This window comes from Engraulis encrasicolus, chromosome 9, assembly GCF_034702125.1.
Source record: "Engraulis encrasicolus isolate BLACKSEA-1 chromosome 9, IST_EnEncr_1.0, whole genome shotgun sequence".
Lineage (NCBI taxonomy): Eukaryota > Metazoa > Chordata > Actinopteri > Clupeiformes > Engraulidae > Engraulis > Engraulis encrasicolus.
Window position 1 is genome coordinate 11,180,004 of NC_085865.1, and position 15,000 is coordinate 11,195,003.

Here is a 15,000-nt window from a genome sequence, read left to right on the forward strand (position 1 = left end):
TTGCTCTGCACATTCTGTGTTTTCCCCTTTTTCTTTTCTTTTTTTTGTAAATAAAAACACAGCGTCCTAAAAAAAAAACACACACACACACACACACACACATGGCTAAGTTCTGCTGTGTTTTGATTGTGTGTACCAAATGGGTTTTTTTTGTTGCCAATTTCGTTGCCTGAACTCCTAGTTGGGCTTGACAACTCTAAACGAGCTTGTTTTCCAGTTTAAGCGCGCGCCTGCCTTCTTCGTGGCCCTGTGGTCTATTGACGATTCACAAGACGAGTCGCATTAGAGTACAGCCCGTGGTGCAGCCTTGCAGCATTGCAGCCTCAATGGTGCCATCCCTCTGCACATCACAACACGGAGCTGTCACATTGTGGGGACGGTGGTGTACTCCCACTCCCCCCCCCGCGTGGCCTCCTCTCCCCTCTTAAAGTGGCTTTCATCTGGCCAATTTAAACAGACAGGCCACCAGACATTTGCCTAATGTGTTTTTGTTATGTGGGACCCAAGCCCTCACATATGGGGGGTTGTGTGTGTGTGTGTGTGTGTGTGTGTGTGTGTGTGTGTGTGTGTGTGTGTGTGTGTGTGTGTGTGTGTGTGTGTGTGTGTGTGTGTGTGTGTGTGTGTGTGTGTGTGTGTGTGTGTGTGTGTGTGTGTTGGGGGGGGTGTTGTTAGTTAGGTTCCTTAGTGGCCGCTGCAGTTTGTGCTGCCACCAGTTTGACCCCAACTCGCCTTTTCCTTTTTTTCTTCTCCTGACACGCACGCACGCACACACACACACACACACACGCACACACGCACACACGCACGCACGCACACACACGCACGCACACACACACACACACACACACACACACACACACACACACACACACACACACACACACACACACACACACACACACACACACACACACACACACACAAACAAACACACAGACCACATGTCCTGTAGTGTCTGACTTGATACACTGCTCTCTCCCCTCGTCCAACCCCACAAGTTAACTTGTGCGGCAGTAAAATCAGGGGATAGGCACTGGTGCCCTTGCCCCCCACGCCACAGGGCAGGCCCTTAACCCCAACCCCGCCACCCCACAGTAGAGGCTCTTGCCCCCCTCTCCCCCCACCCCACAGTAGAGGCTCTTGCCCCCCCACCCCAACCCACAGGGTAGTCACTGCTGCTGGTCCTGGACCCCCTGGTAGTCTGACTAGGCACCCCATCCTTTTTTTAAATGTATTTAAGTATTTTTTGGGGCTTTTCAGCCTTTATTGCTTTTGTGAGACAGGATAGTGAAGGAGAGACAGGGAGTGAGCTGGGAGAGAGAGACGAGGAAGGACCGGCAAAGGACCCGGACTGGGAATCGAACCCGGGTCGGCCGAGTGGTAAACGTGTGCCCTACAATATCAGACACGGTAGTCTGACCTGCACCCAACTGGGGGACACAGCTGTGGAATGAGACTAGGTTTGGGGGGGTTGGGGGTTAGTAGGTTTTGGGGGTTCATGCAGTGGTGTAGTCTACTTTTTATGGTGGGTATAATGTATATTTAAGCATTTTTTGAGGTGGGTATACTGTATATATTTTTGCTATTCTAAATAACGGATCAATCTATTTTAAGTGGGTATACTGAAATCCCTGAAATTTTGAAGTATACTGTGTATACCTGCGTTCTACGTAGACTACACCGCTGAGTGAGACTAGGTTTGGGGGGTGGGGGGCAGGGGGGTTGTAGGTTTTGGGGGTTCATGGGGTGCCTGCCTTATTAGTAGTGTAGCCCCTTAATGCACGCCGTACCTCGTGTGGCACGCTGTAATAGACATTGAAAGTTAACAACTATAGTACTATGACAGTGCACGGGGGCCTTTAGTATTACATTATGACTTGGTCTTTGCCATCCTGGTAACAGCTAATTTATAATGCCGTGTCTTAAGGGGTTATACGCTGCTGCTTGAGAAAGTATTTACAAATTATGAACTGTGATATGACATGTCAGTTCCATGCCCAATATATAGGCCTAGGACACATTTTGTGCCCAGCTATTTTTTTTGTAACTCTGTTGCACCATTTTTATTTTAACCTGTCTTGGGGTTTGGTCAGTGTGGTGGTAGCAAGGGCTACTGAGAGGGTGGGTGTCGGTGCACTAAGGAGGCAGATACTGCCGGTATAGTAGTAGCATTGTGGGGTGGTTGTGGATGTACACTAGGGCTGGGCGATGGGGAAAAAAAACAGTATCACAATATGGATTACTTCATATCACGATAACGATATATATCACGATATAGCACAATTACATACGTTTTCAGTTATTCTCTTTATTTGCTCTTTATTTTTTCATGTCGCAAAACAACCTTTCTTTAAAATGGATCTTTTTATTCTTATTTTTACAGTTACATTAACTTATAGTGTGCATTGTGACAACATGAAATGTAATTAAATGATATTCAATTGTATAAAATTGATAAAATTACTATCACGATATAAACGATATGTGAGTGAGTGAGTGAGTGAGTGAGTGAGTGAGTGAGTGAGTGAGTGAGTGAGTGAGTGAGTGAGTGTGAGTGAGTGAGTGAGTGAGTGAGTGAGTGAGTGAGTGAGTGAGTGAGTGAGTGAGTGAGTGAGTGAGTGAGTGAGTGAGTGAGTGAGTGAGTGAGTGAGTGAGTGAATGAGTGTAGAACTGGGGGTTTGGAGTGTGTGTGGTGGTGGTGGTCGTCACTGTGGAGTTGGTGGTAGGCAGGGAAGCTGCCACACAGGGGTGGTGGGGTGGGTGGAGGGGTGAGGGTGTGTGTGTGTGTGTGTGTGTGTTTCGTTGGGTGGGGGTGGGGGGTCAGGGTGGAGACGTGTTGGGGGGGGCGGGGGGGTGGGGGCTTTGCTGGGGTGTAGGGGAAAGCCCCATTTCTGAACGCCTGTCCAAGGAGCAAGAGACAGTTGGACCCTTGCTCTGACAAATGTTCAAATCGGGCAGTCCGCAGAGAATGTGTGCGTGTGTGAGTGAGAGAGGGAGAGAGAGAGAGAGAGAGAGAGAGAGAGAGAGAGAGAGAGAGAGAGAGAGAGAGCAACAGAGCCAGGGAAAGAGCAAGGGAGACCGAGTCATTAGGGAGGGAGCTTGGAAATTTATTACCAAACATATTGGTATTTTAGGGTGCAGCTGATTTAAATTTAGTGTAGGGGCTGCTCTCTCCCAGGTTTGGGGGTTCTTGGGTTTTTCGGGGTTCGCAGGGTGCCTTATTTCTCCCGGAGTAGTTTAAGGGCTGCTGCATGGGAACGAATTAACAAATTATTGACTGTGACATGTGAGTTCCATGCCCAATATATATTTTAGGACATATTTTGTGCCTCAGGATTTTTGGTAGCTCGGGCAAAAAGTGCATTAGAGCAGGTTTTTTTTAAACCTCTCGCGAAATGGCCGTCATCTACTCTCCTTCGTGAGTGAGTACACTTCACTACACCAGTGGTTCCCAACCTTTGTCTTCGGCGACCCATGTTTTTACTATTGTAAACTTTGGTGACCAAACCGCGCGAGCGCCCGCACGAGAGGGAGTCACAAGATGATAAAGAATAAATGTTTAATGTAGCACTTACATTTTGTTGCGTCTATGCATATAGTATTAGTTAAATGCTTTGTTATTTATTCAATATGGGCTATATTTCAAATTAACCCCCTTAAAATCAAGCAGGCTCCGCGACCCTCTGTGGATCTTTGGCGACCCATAATTTGGTTCCCGACCCATAGGTTGGGAACCACTGCACTACACTACATGCAGGCCAGACGACCTAGCTATCTGTACTTGAGTAAGTGCACTGTCGACCCGTCTAGCAGTGTTGCCAGATTGGGCTGTTTCCCGCCCAATTGGGCTGCTTAGGATGGCCGTCTGCGGGTAAAAATGGCATTTTGCAGGAAAACCCGCCCAATTTTGCCCATAGAAATCAATAGAATTGGGCGGGATTTAGTGCTTCCAGGCGGGTTTTGGCCATTTTTTGGGCTGGAAATCATCAGCCTCATCTGGCAACCCAGCCGGCTAGTTCGAAGCACTCGACTGCCAATAACCATTACTCTGGGGCTCCGTAAGTCATCCGCCGCACTGCAGAGTTATTTACACACATCTATAGTCATATCCGGTAGTCATGTCACAAATTGTATCCCAGGGCCGATAATTCTCCTTTTCTTGCCCTGGAAAACTATCCGTCCCTGCGCAGATAAGGAGGGGGCTTCACAAGTGGATAGTTGAGCTTGTCGTTTGTGAAAGTGAATGGAAACAGGGACGGCGAAGAGGGCTGCTACTATCTTGGCAGCTCTGCCTAATACTTTGCAGTGCAGTATGTAGGGATGCACCGATACCGATACCGATACCGATACTGGTATCGGTATCGGCACCTGATACTGCTCATTATTCTCGTACTCATACTCGTCAAGCACTTGCCGATACCAGGAACGATACTGCTATTACACAAAACAATGCAAAATCTTGTCACGTTCTGTGAACTTGCAGCATGGAAAAAAGTGCCACCTCATACATTTACTAACATTTAAATCTACATGGAAATGGACAATAAAAATATCACAGGTGGAAAAAAACAAGGCCATGCATTTATTTTCATTGTATTTTGGTGGTGAAAGGTATCGGTATCGGTACTCGGTATCGGCAAGTACACACATTAATGTACTCGTATTTGTATCGGTTTTCAAAAAAGTGGTATCGGTGCATCCCTAGGTATGTCTGCCGGACCGTCGGAGGAGGCCCTGACCAGGGTTGGTCCTGCGCCGCAGCCAAAATGACCACTGATACGCATAATGGGGACAAATATCAAGTTTCACGGTGTACCAGTCAGTTGGAAACGCTGAACTTCCCATGAATAACACTTTTGGCAAAGAGTATGTTCACTATATCCACACCTCTCACATAATATACTTTTACTACTACTGCTTATGTTACTATTGTGCACACTTTTTTAAAAATGCAGTAGTCTCATGAATCATATTTTTTACTGATTTTGTTTGTTTTTACTATTTTACTATCCACATGTTTTGCACACTACCACTAATACTACCTTAAGATTATGAAGTGATGAAGGACAAAGTCTTTGTCAAAGCACTTTGACAAAGCATTTACATTTACTATCTGCATATTTTTGGCGCATTACAACTACTACTACATCTAGTAGGGCTGCACGATTATGGAAAAAATCATAATCACGATTTATTTGTTTTGGTCAAACTCGTTATCATGATTAATAATCACGATTATTGATTTTTTGCAGATTTTTTGGAAAATTATAACAAGATGAAATATAACCAAGAATGAATTACATACGGGATGAGCAAAATAAAATGAATTGTAATAATTATGTAAAGGCAATGGCATGAAACTTAAGTGGACAGATTTCTGGCCAGAAACACCAGCCTGTCAGTATGTTCTGGCTTCAATGACGCTCTCAAAAGGTAGGTCACTATTGCCACGATTAAATCACGATTGAAATCACGACTTCGATTTCACGATTTTATCACAATTTTCGATTATTTTCGATGAATTGTGCAGCCCTAACATCTAGTGTACAGTATTACTACTTCTTCTCCTATTCCACTACCATGCCTGTTAAGGTTCTCTTTCATCTGGGTCCAGTCAGTGGTGTAGTCTACGTAGAACGCGGGTATACGGAGTATACCCACTTCTAAATTTCAGGGATTTCAGTATACCCACTTAAAATTGATTTATCCATTGATTTGAATAGCACAAATATATACAGTATACCCACTTCAAAAAATGCTCAAATATACAGTATACACACCATAAAAAAGTAGACTACACCACTGGGTCCAGTGGTCCAACATTGCCCCTGTTGCCCCTTTAAGAAATTAAGTTAGCTGTAACCAGCATAGCAATGACCAAGTCATAATGCATTACTAAAGCCTCTGTGTAATATTGAAGTAGTGTAAGCTTAGTACTTAGGACTTTTTTAGGCATTCCAATGTTACAGCCATAGGCATTATGGGGGTATGTTGCACATCTTTTTCTTTTTGGAGTTTGAGGTTAGTTTCTTTTTATTTCCTGGTTTACAACTTAATACCGTGGATACTGCCATGCACACTGTTTGAACCCAGTGTTATGTTCAATTATTTGTTTTCTAATTGCTAATGAAGTTATCAATGGAAAAGCCTATGTTTACTACTTGCACACCTATTGTGTAAGTTATCGCTACTGCTGCTGCAGCTGCAGCTGCTAAGTATTTAGCATACTATTTGCTACTTGTTATACCAAGCACAGTCAGTGATTGGAATTCGGTGCTATTTTGGGAGCAGTTGTTTTCAGCTAATTAAATGATGAATGGCAGTGGCCCATAATGGGCCGTCGTTGAAATATGGTCCCTTGTGAATGACAGATGGCCATGTGATTACTGCCGTTTTAAACTGCATACCCAAACAACCCTGCCAGGCCAGGAGAACCAACACGTTAAATGGTAGTGGTGTGGTAAGGGACTGCATTGTAAAAAAAAAAAAAATGCTCAACAGAAAAACACAGCAGCGTTCACTTTTTGTCGTTTTGATTTCTGCCCCCGGACAGCATGCTGACTAAACATTTATCTATGTTTAATTTGCTGTGTGTCAGCCGGTGTGTGCTGTGCAGCAGCTCTCTCTCTCTCTGTGGAGGTGCGTCTGTGTGTCTCTCTCTCTCTCTGAGTAATGGCTCTCTGAAGCGCGCTTGTTTTTCTTGTTCGCGGCCCCGGAGAGCAGTAAAGTGTCTGCCGGAGGATTTTCGGGCCCTCGTAGCCCCTCGTGCTGCCGTCCCCAGGTGTTCTGAGACCCTCATAAAGCCAATGCCCCCCCCCCCCCCCACCATTTTAACCCCAAGACGGGTATGCCCGCATGCCAGCATGCTGTGCTGTCTAGTGTGCATGCACGCGTGTGTGTCTCAGCACCATGCTGTTCCTGAAGTTACTCTGTGGCCAAAACAGTCATTTGTGTACTACTTGTATACTCAGTGAGTTGTGTGGAATAGGTAGTTCAAAGCACACCATTGCATTGATTTTCTTTAGATTCTCAACCTTTTTTTGAATAAACACCCCCTGGACCTAATCATAAGCCTCTCAATGCCGTCTTGACCATATTGTAAGCCAAACAATGCCTTCCTCATTATTAAAAAATAAAATAGACTAATGCTCCCCCCCCCTCCCCCAATGGCAACTAAGCACCGCCTCCTCTCAGCAGTAGCCTAGTTACTATGGGACCAAATTATTACCAAATTGTGTGTGTCCGTGCATGCGTGTGTGTGTGTGTGTGTGTGTGTGTGTGTGTATGTGTGTGTATGTATGTGCGTGTGTGTGTGTGTGTGTGTGTGTGTGTGTGTGTGTGTGTGTGTGTGTGTGTGTGTGCGTGTGTGTGTGTGTGTGTGTGTGTGTGTGTGTGTGTGTGTGTGTGTGTGTGTGTGTGTGTGTGTGTGTGTGTGTGTGCGTGTGTGTGTGTCAGTGTCTGTGTGTGTGCGCGTGTGTGTATGTGTGTGCGTGTGTGTGTGTGTCCGTGTCCGTGTGTGTGCGTGTGTGTGTGCGTGCGTGTATGTGTGTGTGTGTATGCATGCGTGTGTGTATGTATGTACTGTATGTGTGTATTTGTGTGTGTGTGTGTGTGTGTGTGTGTGTGTGTGTGTGTGTGTGTGCGTGTGCGTGTGCGTGTGTGTGTTGTGTTGCGTTGTTGTTACTCCCACCATCTGAAGTGACAGGCATCACTCTCAATGTTCCTCCCAACATAAACACTCCATCCTTTGAGAGGCAATTTCAATTGATGTATGTTCATTCTTTGCGTGGGCAAATACGTTCGGGGTGGAAACATGGTTGCTGTAATAGCCTGGCTAACAAGACTGCCGTCATCGCTTGGTGATTGGGAATTGGGTTGCGTGTTGTCGTGTTTTGTCTGCTGAGGTTAACCGTCTGCATTGTTCCGCGTGTGCTGATGAGCTGGGGAAAATGTATTTATAGGGAGAGAGAGGTATGCGTTTACTTTCATCTAAAGTGTCCCTCCTCCTCCTCCTCCTCCTCCTCCTCTCTGCCGTGCTGCACACACAAACCTGCTGCTTGTTTACAGTGCAATCGGCCTTTCCCTCTCTCTCTAACTTTCATCCACCACTTGAAAGCCACTTGGATTGCTTCTAATTTACCTTTAGGTGGGGAAAGGAGGATTGGCGGCGTGTGGGAAGAGAGCGAGGAGGGAGGGTAGGGGGGTGTTCAGAATTATCTGTCTGCTCTGTCAAAATCTTTATTGTGGCAACGTCTTGTCATCATCATCAAAAAAGATCTGTCCGCCTCTGCAGAAATGAAAGCGGCCGTTTGGGCCTGCTGGGGCTGTGCTGGCTCCGAGGCGCGTTGTGGTTATGGCAGCGGGATCGCTGCTTCTGCCTCCAATCGAAAAGAAAGTTCTGTGTTCTCCATCATCACATGGTGGGGGGGGATTTTGCTGTGTAATTGAGGCAGGTTTTTGTACCTATGATGTTTTTATTTGAGCAGCACACACATCAGTGGAGGTTTGAGTTGAAAGGACATACTGTTAGCCAGGCGTCCAACTTGGAGCCGTGTTCCTTCTACATTAGAAAGCTGGAGATGAAGAGCTCTTTTCCAAAATGAGATATATCCATTTTATAGAATGTTGGGCATTTTACATTTTTGTATTGGGCTTTCCATTGAATTGCATTTGCAAAATGCATTTTATAAAGGTTTAAAAAGTATTTTCTGAAAATTTTTGATTGACAAGAATTCACACAGATTATAGGACTTCTTAACAGTCAATTCCAATGTTAAAATGCAAAAATATAAAAATGGTGGATATAGCATTTTTGACCTGTTTTATTAAAAATGTGGGTAAGTTAGAGCTGAATGAACACATTCTAGGGCAAAGCAAGGGTCCTAGCTTTTAAATGCAACTCATTTCATGTTTGTATGTGCTTCGGAGGCTGAGATATTTAGGATTTAATAGGCAGAGGGCCCTCTTTCCCAAAAAGGGCTTATGACAAAATGGGTTCATAGATATTTACAATGCTGCCTGGAGCAGGTAGCCATGAAAATGTAATTGTATGTTTTGAGAGCGGAGCGGGCCAGGAAAAGCACGTCCCCGGTTTCCCGGTCGGTCGCATATCATTTTGGAGTGCACCAAGATAGACGGCCATTTGTTAGTTCTCCGTTGCATTCACAAACCCCTTTCCTTTCCTTTCCTTTCCTTTCCTTTCCTTTCCTTTCCTTTCCTTTCCTTTCCATTCCTTTCCTTTCCTTTCCTTTCCTTTCCTTTCCTTTCCTTTCCTTTCCTTTCCTTTCCTTTCCTCTCCTTTCCTTTCCTTTGCTTTCCTCTCCTTTCCTTTCCTTTCCTTTCCTTTCATTTGCTTTCCTTTCCTTTGCTTTCCTTTCCTTTCCTTTCCTTTCCTTTCCCTGTCTTTCTGTTTGTCTGTCTTTCTATCTGTCCGCCTGTTTGTGTGTATGGCTGCTTGTATCTGCTTGCATCCTTGTATGTCTTTTTGTCTGTGGACCCAATGAGGACGTCTTGTCTAGCTGAAATGTGGTCTACGTGTATATTGCCATATTTTCGATACTTCACTCTATTTTCCTCATGATAAATTGAAAACCAAAAAAAAAAAAAGAAAGAAAACCAAAAACCTACTTCTGGATGAGGGGGTGCTCCCTGTGTAGCACTGTTGTCTGGTGAAGGACACCACAAGCATTCAGAGGAAATAAATAAGGAGGAGGAGAGGAGGAGGTGGTACTGGGGAGTTGGAGGAGTGGGGATGAGGAGGAGGTGGAAGGGAAGGGGGGGGGTAAGAAGGGAGGGCGTGAGGGGAGGGAGCTGGAGGTGTGGGAGAGTGTGGGTGGGAGGGAGGAGGAGGAAGAGGACTGGGGAAGAGGAGGAGGGGGAGCAGGAGGGATGGGTGTGGGAGGGTGTGAGGGAGGAGGAAGAGGAGGAGGAGGAGGAGGAGGAGGAGGAGGACTGGGGAAGAGGAGGAGGAGGAGGAGGAGGAGGAGGTGGAGTAGGAGGAGGAGGACTGGGGAAGAGGAGGAGGGATGGATGTGGGAGGGTGTGAGGGAGGAGGAGGAGGAGGACTGGGGAAGAGGAGGAGGTGGAGCAGGAGGGGTTTGTAGTGTGAGAGGGTGTGAGGGAGGAGGAGGAAGAGGAGGAGGAGGAGGAGGAGATGGAGGGGGTGGTTATGGTTGGGAGGGTGAAGGCAGAAGGAAAAGGAGTGCAGAATATCCAATAGCAGTTGTCCAGGCCCTTGACAAATGACCATTGGGCAGGCCGTCCTCAGTCCTCCGTCCTCCGTCCTCGGCCTCAAGTCCTCGGGCCCTGCGAGCGCGTGTCAGGGGAGAAGGCAGAGTTGCAGCTCACGCCTCAACGAACGAACGTACGGGAACGAACGCGGTGCTCCTTCACTCCCTTTGCTCTCTCTCTTTCTCTCTCTCTCTCTCTCTCTCTCTCTCTCTCTCTCTCTCTCTCTCTCTCTCTCTCTCTCTCTCTCTCTCTCTCTCTCGTCCTGCCCTGCACGCACTGCAGTCAATAGGAAAACACTTCACCTGGTAATGCTTAGATAAATATATGAAAAGTTGTTGTTTTCATTAGGCCAGAGAAGGCAGTTCGGATTTCAGCATCTCTCAGGTCTCAGGTCTCCCTCTTTTGGGGAGGAGGGTAAGTGTTGAGCGTACGCTTGAGAGAGCTGTGGCCGTAAAGGAACTCGATCTAACGCCATTCCTTTAGCCTCGGCCACCGACCCCCAATCACAAGAACACCCCCACCCCCCCAACTCCAACAACTCCAACCCCCCCACCCGTCGCCAAAACCCCCACACACAGAAGTGTGACCCTATGTAAACATGGTCAAAGGTTTACCAAAACAAACTTGGAGTGTATGCATATGAAAATATTGTTTTTCATGCAATCAGATGACACAAAAATATGTTAGCATGTTTCATTTGTGTGTGTGTGTGTGTGTGTGTGTCTCTATGTGTGGATGTGTGCGTCTACATGGTAATCCCTAGCCACATTGAACTGGTGCTTTCTCTCAGTGCGCTAAAGACATGTTTGAACGTGTGAAGTGATGCGTGTAAAAAGACATCCAATACATGTTTACACAAAGGCCACATAAACCACCCGAGATGGCCTGCTCCGCTCCGCTCTGCTCTGCTCCGCGATGGTACGGCAGATACGCGCTCTTAGCCCGCCTGTCTGGCCCTGCCCCACACTAGCACACGTAATTGAATGTGTTGAGATTCGATCGAGAGTTTGGGGAATAGTAGCTGGACTTTTGGCGCGGCGAATGAATCATAGTGTTATTACGCGGCCGTGACACATTTTCCTAGATAACCTGGACGTGTGTGTAGGGCAGTGTTTCTCAACAGGGGTGCCGCAGAAACGTGGCTAATAAATAAATTATGTAATATAACACATATTTGTCTAAATTGATAAGTTAATGCTAGTCAGTGGAATCTTTCATCTGCCATTAACGCACAATTAAGTAAATATAGGTCGCCCCAGTCAGCTGCAACTTCGAACGTAGGTCATGTGACGTCTCCAAATGTGTTACTTTTCTAAGCTTGTGTGGTATCGGATGCAATGCCATGTTACGGCTTGTTGGTTTGGGGTGCCTTGAAATTGTTAATGATTTGAAAGGGTGCCTCGCCTAAAAAAAGTTTGAGAAACACTGTGGGGGGACAGGGCGGGCTCCCCTCCTTCCTCCCCTCCTTCCTCCCCTCCTCTGACTGAATCCCTCCACGGCAGTGATTCTCAAAGTGTAGTCCGGGGACCATTAGTGGTCCGCAACAGAGCTCAGGTGGTCCGCAAAGGGATTTCTATTTTTCCAAGCAGTAGGCTATATTTGTAACATTATTACAAAGCTAAACAAAGCTGAAGTCTCATTTTCACCACAATAATCTGCATTGAAATTTAGCAGTGTCCCTTGAGGCCGTTTCATCCGCCCCCCGATACAATTTTAATGTTATGCAGCTTCACATGAAATAATATGACATATTTTGTGAAGGAATCTTAGAGATTACATTTCCAATACGATTAAGTTATATTCAGGGGACATAGAGAAGGTGGGGTCTGTTTTAAAGGTGTCTACCTTTAATAAAGGCCTAAATTGCATTGGAAAATCCTGATTTGTGTTCATATTATGGCCCTCGGAGGACTTTTACGGCCCTTGTAGGAATTTGAAGTGGCCCTTTGGATGAAAAAAAAGGTTCCCCAGCCCTGCTCTACGGCATCCACAACACACTGTCCCCGAGCTGGAGAGCAAGAGAGACAGAGAGAGAGCGACCACAGGCTCCCATCTAGATAATCCCCAATAAAGAACGGCTTCACTTTTAATCTCGCGCTGCCTCTCAAATGTCTTACTCGCTGGAGCTCTCGAGCAAGTAATCTTCTCGCACCCATGTCAGTGCCCCCTACTCTGCCAATGCATCTTTGTTATAAGACCGTCGAGCAGAGACTGGACACACTGCAGGGGCGGTGTTGTGAAGATATGAAGAACTATAATGGGCGAAAAGTACCTCAGCTTTGGTAATAAACGGCATGTATGATATAGTCGGTAATTCATGGGAAGGCCTTTAGTACTTCGGAGGTTAGATAATATTGTACCTTAATTATTGCATATTCTCGATTTACCTTTTTTATTATTATTATTTTTTGAGGCACTTCCTTTATTTTGTATTTTTCAAATGCTTCAGTTCCACTCTTCCACTTCCTGTAATAAATAAAACAAAACATGCTTAGAAATCACTCAGTTGAAATTGAATTAAATAAGTTTGAGGGAAGGGACAAAATTATGTGTGAGTGATTTGCGAAAGAAAAAGGGGAAAAAAATATGACTTAGTTTAGCAGAGGAGACATAAACAAGGCTGCGTAATTACGCTGTGCAATTTGAAAATAATTCACTTGCAAAATTACATTGAAGGCTAATTTCATACAGCTGGCTGCCACGCAGGAGGATAACTTGATTGGGGCGTGTGCGCGTGTGTGCGTGTGCGTGTGTGTGTGTGTGTGTCCTCCTGTGCCCAACAACACCCCCCACCCCCCTTCAGCAAATGGCAAATGGGTACTTGAGAGTCCCATTGCATTTATTAGCCCATTGGGTTATCAAAGAGCTCTTCAGAATGCAATATAATTCATTTTCCCAGCCTGAAACGTGAAACTCCTGGTCTACCTGTAGGCAGTGGGGCTTGGGAGAGTGGGTTGTGGCGAAAGGGGTTGGGTGGGAGGGTGGGGGGTGGGGGGGGGTGGTGGCAGGAGTGAAGGTGGAGGTAGGGTAGGGTGGCAAGTGTGGAGGTGGTGGTGGAGGGAGAGGGAGGGATGGGGTTCTGGCTGCTTGGGGGTGGTAGGTAGGTGGGTGGGTGGTCGCGCTTGCATCTTGGCCACATCAACAACGTTGGTAGTGGAGATTAGGGGAAAGTTGCTGCTTTGCTGCTATTTATACATCAACCCCCCACCCCCACCCCCAGCAAGAGCAAGACCCCCCCATTCCACTCCCCGGTGTGCCACACAACAGTGACACAGTGGCGGTAGTGACACAGCCCCCGCCCCCCCCAACACAGCCCAGTTCAGCTCTCCCATATAAGGCTCCTCAATGCGCCTCCATTGCCTGCCCAAACACCTTACCCTGCCCTGCCAGCAGCAGCAACAAGGTGCATGCACACATAGACACACATTGGGATAACACACACACGCACATGCACAGATACACACACACAGGGACATACGCAACGCACGCACGCACGCACGCACGTGCGCACGCACACACACAAACACAGCCACATACGCAACGCACGCACGCGCACGCAAACACGCACGCACACACACACACACACACACACACACACACACACACACACACACACACACACACACACACACACACACACACACACACACACACCACATCACTCGTAAAAGAGTCACTTTCACAGTTACAGTACCAGCAGCTCCTGAGGGACACTCAGTCGGACTATAGAGACAGACAGACAGACAGACAGACAGACAGACAGACAGACAGACAGACAGACAGACAGACAGACAGACAGACAGACAGACAGACAGACAGACAGACAGACAGACAGAGATATCTGCTAATGAAATTGTCAGTATGTGGCCTGTTGGTTTTCTGTTCAGCAGAATGTTGTCCACACAAGGTAAGGAGGCTGACGCCAGTTAAAATCATTAGCCACACATTAACCTGAAAATTGAAGCAGAGTTATGCAAATTATATTAAAATAAAATAATTTAAAAAATCCTTATTATTCTCACATTTCACATTTTCACATTTTTATCTCACATTTTCAGTACTATTTTCTAGACTTGACAGCAATTGTGTAATGCATTTTGTTAATTTTGCGCTTGTGCAACTGGGAAAAAAATGCATTTCCAAATGAACTTTAAATTGAATGAATTTTTATTTTAATTCATTGCATTTGTAAAAAAAATATATATATGTACATGTTGTGTATTGCCATTAAACAATTATCAAATTTTATATTTATATTATCAAGGAATTGTTTTACTTTATTTTGCATGTATCCAGACTATTTTGTACTATTTAAACAACCACATAATATTAATACTAACAGTTGTTGAGTGTTGCTATATTGGGCAGTGCTGTATTGTACTGTATAAAAGCCACGGGTGATTAAAGTGTGTGCATTATTAGTGTGTGCCTAGCACAGCAGTAGGTCAGCCTGTGTGTAACGTGGGTAGTCTTTACCTTACCAGCCACTGGCAGGGATACATGTGTATAATGTCTCCTCCAGTTGTGGATAATGTGGACTTCCTCCTACCAGCAACACACCACACATTAGCAACGTAAGAAAGAAAGGACGACAAAACAAAACAAAAAAAGTTTCTGAAACCTTTTGTCATATGGGCAGCAATATACCTCAAATAGGAAGAAGAAAAAGAAGTGTGGTTTGCGGTGTAGGAGGAAAACAAAAGAAAACAAAAACATGGTAAAAGAGGAAAGAAAGAAATAAAGAAAGAAAGAAATAAAGAAAGAAAGAAA

At 45.7% G+C, this 15,000-nt stretch overlaps 1 protein-coding gene across 1 annotated transcript in view; it reads left to right on the top strand.

Moving 5' to 3' along the window:
- Positions 1-15,000, top strand: part of eya1 (EYA transcriptional coactivator and phosphatase 1) — a 184,929-nt gene that overhangs the window by 47,382 nt on the left and 122,547 nt on the right. The gene's annotated exons all lie outside the window — the stretch shown is intronic.